The following is a 5,790-nucleotide window of genomic DNA, read 5'->3' on the forward strand; positions in this document are numbered from 1 at the left end:
GAGGAAAGAGCTCCATTTACTCTGACACGGGCAACAGGGTTAAAGTATAGTACCTGTATAAGTTTAAGGAAGACCTCTCCCACTCCCATTTGGTTTAGAACTGCATAGAGAAAGCACCACTCCACTGAATCAAATGCCTTCTCTATGTCTATAAATAATGCTGCCGCTTTTGTCCTTTTGTCTATACAAGCTATGGAGTCAAAAAAGGTTCCCACATTGCATGTGAGAGAGCAGCCTGGGACGAACCATGTCTGCTCGGGTCCGATCAGCTTTGGTGACAGAGTCGCCAGTCTATTCGCCAAGATCTTTGCATACAGCTTGGCATCTGTATTAAGCAATGACAGGGGCCTATCAGAAGCACAGCGGTCAGGGTGCTTCCCGGGCTTGAGGAGTGTGATCAGTATGGATGTATGTCGTTACAACGCACACTTTTACAACGCATGCACTTACAACGCATTTCTTACAACGCACAATCCATTACAACGCATGACATTACAACGCATGACACTACAACGCATTTTTAAAAACTACCTTTACAACGCATTCCATTACAACGCATACTACCATTACAACGCATACCATTACAACTCATAATATTAAATTGCATTTAAGGTAAGTATTAGATAGTATAGGGGTATACGGGTAAAAATTACTATTCTAACTCCAGGGGGTGCAACAGTAGGGTAAGTGTTGGATAGTATAGGGGTAAAAATTACTATTCTAACTCCAGGGGGTGCAACAGTAGGGAAAGTGTTGGATAGTATAGGGGTAAAAATTACTATTCTAACTCCAGGGGGTGCAACAGTAGGGTAAGTGTTGGATAGTATAGGGGTAAAAATTACTATTCTAACTCCAGGGGGTGCAACAGTAGGGAAAGTGTTGGATAGTATAGGGGTCAAAATTACTATTCTAACTCCAGGGGGTGCAACAGTAGGGAAAGTGTTGGATAGCATAGGGGTAAAAATTACTATTCTAACTCCAGGGGGTGCAACAGTAGGGTAAGTGTTGGATAGTGTAGTGTAATATTATGCGTTGTAATATTATGCGTTGTAATGGTAGTATGCGTTGTAATGGAATGCGTTGTAAAGGTAGTTTTTAAAAATGCGTTGTAGTGTCATGCGTTGTAATGTCATGCGTTGTAATGGATTGTGCGTTGTAAAAAATGCGTTGTAAGTGTAGTGCGTTGTAAAAGTTGCGTTGTAAAGGTTGTTCCCCGATCAGTATAGCCTCTCTAATAGTTGGGGGCATGCATCCATCTTTAGCCATTTCCTTGAAAAGATTCATCAAGTGAGGGACAAGTTTATCTAGATACTCTTTATAAAAAGCCACAGTTAGCCCATCAGACCCAGGCACCTTAGCATTTGGCATATCTTTCAATGCTGCCGTAATTTCGGTCGGACGAAGCGGCTCCATGAGTCTTTCCCTATCTGTGTTTTGCAGCCAACGCATTGTAATATGAGCGAGGTATTCCTTGTCAGCATTGCTTAATTTGTAAAATATAAAGTCCAGGTGCACAAATGTTTTTCGAATGCCACACCCACTTTTTCCAGCTCTGCCCACTTATTCTGTTGGCTCCACCCACATCCTCAACTGGCACTGCTGAAAGCCAGAGGTAATACCCGATTTGAATTTCAACAAGGGAGCCTGCCTCAAGTAAGGTTTTGATAGGAGCTACCCCTACCCCATGAACATTTCGAAAAGGATGAAATCAAAACTGCATTTAAAGTAAATATGGGGAATAAATTAGCTAAAATGACTGATGCATTGAAAAGGGACACAACTCTCATGAAGTACTGACTTAGGACAGTGATCAGGAAAGCGGACGATTAAGTTATCTTCATGCACAGACTGACTAGTCTGTGTGAATAGGGCTAAAGGGGGAATGAGTTGATATCTCTGTGCTTCAGTTTCCTTGTCTGCTGAAACTGGAAGCACTTCCATGCAGGCTAACCCCAGCATTCACAATGTCTTCACTTGTATAATGTGAATGCAGCTCCAACGTAAGGATTTTCATAGCCCCATGGACTATTACATGTTGACAAACAACCCCTATTTGCCCTGGTAACAAGGCTTTATAGGACTGTTCAGTGTGCCGCCATCTTGTTTGTAGCGGGGCATTAACATAACAGCTGTAAGATAGCACCCTCCGGATGTGCAGATTATGTTTGTGGGAGACATCTATATTACTTTAACTGGATGCTGACCAAAACTTCCCACTTTACTGTGCCTGTTCCAGATCAATGAAAAGACAGGTTACTCTATCTTCAGAGAAGGGAGACACAGTGGAGATCACCTGCCCTAGCAGCATTACCAAATGTATCTGGAAAGCTGAAGTTTTTTCAGAAACTCCAAAACAAGCAGTCCAAAGCATGGGAGAACCCAGCCCGCCTGTGAATGGCTGACCACAGAGAAGAATCACTCAAACATACAGTGGCTGGATACTGGGCAAAGCAAGTATGAACCCGGCCCATGGTGGAGTGTCATCAGTGGAGGATGTGAGAAATGTCTGTCACCAGATGTGCAAATATTGCAAAACCCAGTCAAGTTCCTCCTAAACATGCATCTTATGACAGTTTTAACATTAGGTTAAGTATATATCATTGTTCTGTTTCATTTGTACAATATCTTCTTGCGAGTGAGTACAGCGGCGACCTTCCTCACAGAGTTCACGGTGATGACATGAACTCTTGGTGCACTCTTGCCTTCCTGCACTCAGTCCTGCATGTGACTACTTTATGGGTTAAAGTTTCTGGGAGGACCAACTCTCTAGCTTTTGTGTTTACCCTTACTGGAAAGGTTATACGTTTGCCGTTTTCTACACTATTCCGATTTTTGCTAATTCACCACAAAAATAATACCTCGATGCAGAACTGGAATTTTATTGTGAAATCCAAGAGATGGTGGCAGTTTCACAGATTTAATTGCACATAGCACATAGTGTATTTATATGCATGTGACAGTACCAAAAAAATCGTGCAGTTGCACATTAAAAGTTTTCGTTTTTTGTCTCCATATGAACATTAGCTTTCGTCGCTGCATCCCTCACTAAGATCTCAAACGCTAATTCCATTCATAAAACTAGTAATTTCCACAAGCACCATCCAGTATTCATCTTACTCCTTCATTTTCAAATATTTGCCTGGCCTTCAGCGCTCTTTGATTTTTTTTTTTTGCTACCGAGGTCCCATGATGTCCAAAAATACCTCCTAATTAATTTACACCATCTATCCCTTGTCAGTAAAATTGGCAGAAAGGCCTAACTGAGGCCTGCTGCCGCACACTGCACACAACACACTGCTCTTCAAATGATAGTGCCAGACTTCCAGTGCTGCCGGTGCATGTGTGCCCTTTTAATATGGTTCTCAGCGCTGAGGCTACTTGAACCCTGCTCAACCATGACTCCTGCCTTAAACAGCCAGATGCAGCTGCATGCCACAGTCACTTAAGGGGTGCCAAGTAGCGTGTCTAGGACCAGCACAAACAAGCATTTGCAATGCAATAGGTCTCGCATTACTAAAAGTTTGAGTTATTGGTGTTGCATAATTATTTGCAAAGCCAATAGCTCAAACTTTCAGTAATGCAAGACTTATTGCATTGCAAATGCTTTACCTTTGGTATAATCGCGGCACCCGCGCTTTACTTTTAATGTTATAAGTAAAGGGCGGGTGCCGCGATTATAAAAAAAGTAAAGAAATAGATGTTTTTTTCTATTCCTTTACTTTTGGTATAATCGCGGCACCCGCGCTTTACTTATAACATTAAAAGTAAAGCGAGGGTGCCGCGATTGTACCAAAAGTAATGAAATAGAAAAAAAAATCTATTTCTTTACCTTTGGTATAATCGCGGCACCCGCGCTTTACTTTTAATGTTATAAGTAAAGGGCGGGTGCCGCGATTATAAAAAAAGTAAAGAAATAGATGTTTTTTTCTATTCCTTTACTTTTGGTATAATCGCGGCACCCGCGCTTTACTTATAACAACAAAAGTAAAGCGCGGGTGCCGCGCTTATACCAAAAGTAAAGAAAAACAAGTGGCGCGCGCGTCACGCCTGTGTCTGGGCACGATCATAGCTCCTCCCACAGCCTATTGGTGTCTATTACGTGCTTGGTGCGCGTAATAGACACCAATAGGCCATGGGAAGAGCTATGCTCGCACCTCGGGCCAATTGCGTGCAGTCTTATAGAATAAGACGCACGCATTGTGTGCGATTCCTAGGTCAGCTTGATTTCCCAGTTCTTCACCTACTAAAGGTCTCGCGACCTGCGCGAGCACTGCTGCGCAGTGCAACGCAGGTCGCGAGACCTAAAAAACACGAATTACAACAAAATGTCCAGGAGGGCGACTGGAGTCCTGTGGCTCTTGCAGCTTCACAGACATAATTCTTGAACGTTTTATGAATTCTAGAAAGACAGTCATAAATCTGCATCCATTTGTATATGGCAGAAATGCCTACATGAGTCCTGCTTCTGCACACGACACGCTGCTTCAAACGATACTGCTGCCGGTGCATCGTCCATGTGTGCCTCTTAATGATGATAAAGGTGGGCCGGCACCAAGGAATTTTCAAAAGGTTACGCACGTACGTAAACACGCTCCTGCCGTGGCTTCCGCAGCCACACAGGATCAAATTCAGCCCATTCAGTGACCCGCTCACCGGCAACACTGAATGAAGGCATAGTTTTAAATCGGCACTCTGCTCAAGCTCAGCTCTTCACTAGGGCTGGGCAGAAAACAGCCACCCCCGCTCTCCGGCCCGGTCCCTGCTTCTGAAAGCAGCCAGGCTGGGGAGAGCCTCCCCAGGCTCCGGTGGACCCCCATCCCAAGCGCCTGGACCCTCGGCTGGCTTGCAGGACGGGGGCGGGGGCTCCCGCACCCCGCCGGACCGAGCTCGAGCCCCAGGCCCGGTCCCAGCTTCCGAACACTAGCCAGGCTGGAGAGACCCTCCCCGGACCCCGGTGGACACCTTTCCCCAGCGCCCGGACCCTCAGCTGGCTTGCAGGACAGGGAGGTCCGACACCCAGGGCCCCTGGACGGAGTACGAGCCCTGGGCCCGGTCCCAGCTTGTGAATCCTAGCCAGGCTGGGGAGAGCCTCCCAGGGCCCCAGTGGACCCCCTTCCCCAGCGCCCAGACCCTCGGCTGGCTTGCAGGATGGGGGCTCCCGCACCCTGGGACCCAGGGACGGAGCACGAGCCCTGGGCCCGGTCCCAGCTTCCAAACCCTAGCCAGGCCGGGGAGAGCCTCCTCGGGCCCCGGTCGACTCCCGCACCCAGTGCCCGGACCCTCGGCTGGCTTGCAGGACCGGGGGTTCCCGCACCCTGAGACCCGCCGGACGGAGCTCGAGCCCCGGGCACGGTCCCAGCTTCCGAACCCTAGCCAAGCCGGGGAGAGCCTCCCCGGGCCCCGGTGGACTCCCGTCCCCAGCGCCCGGACGCTCGGCTGGCTTGCAGGACTGGGAGGCTCCCGCATCCTGAGGCCCGCCGGATGGAGCTCGAGCCCCGGGCCCGGTCCCAGCTTCCGAACCCTAGCCAGGCCGGGAAGAGCCTCCCCGGGCCCCGGTGGACCCCTTTTCCCAGCGCCCGGACCCTCAGCTGGCTTGCCGGATGGGGAGCTCCGGCACCCAGGGCCCCCGGACGGAGCACGAGCCCCGGGCCCGGTCCCAGCTTCCAAACCCTAGCCAGGCTGCGGAGAGCCTCCCAGGGCCCCAGTGGACCCCCTTTCCCAGCGCCCAGACCCTCGGCTGGCTTGCAGGATGGGGGCTCCCGCACCCTGGGACCCTGGGACGGAGCACGA

The sequence above is a fragment of the Triturus cristatus genome, chromosome 3_2 (genome assembly GCF_964204655.1).
Source record: "Triturus cristatus chromosome 3_2, aTriCri1.1, whole genome shotgun sequence".
In the NCBI taxonomy this organism is placed as follows: Eukaryota; Metazoa; Chordata; class Amphibia; order Caudata; family Salamandridae; genus Triturus; species Triturus cristatus.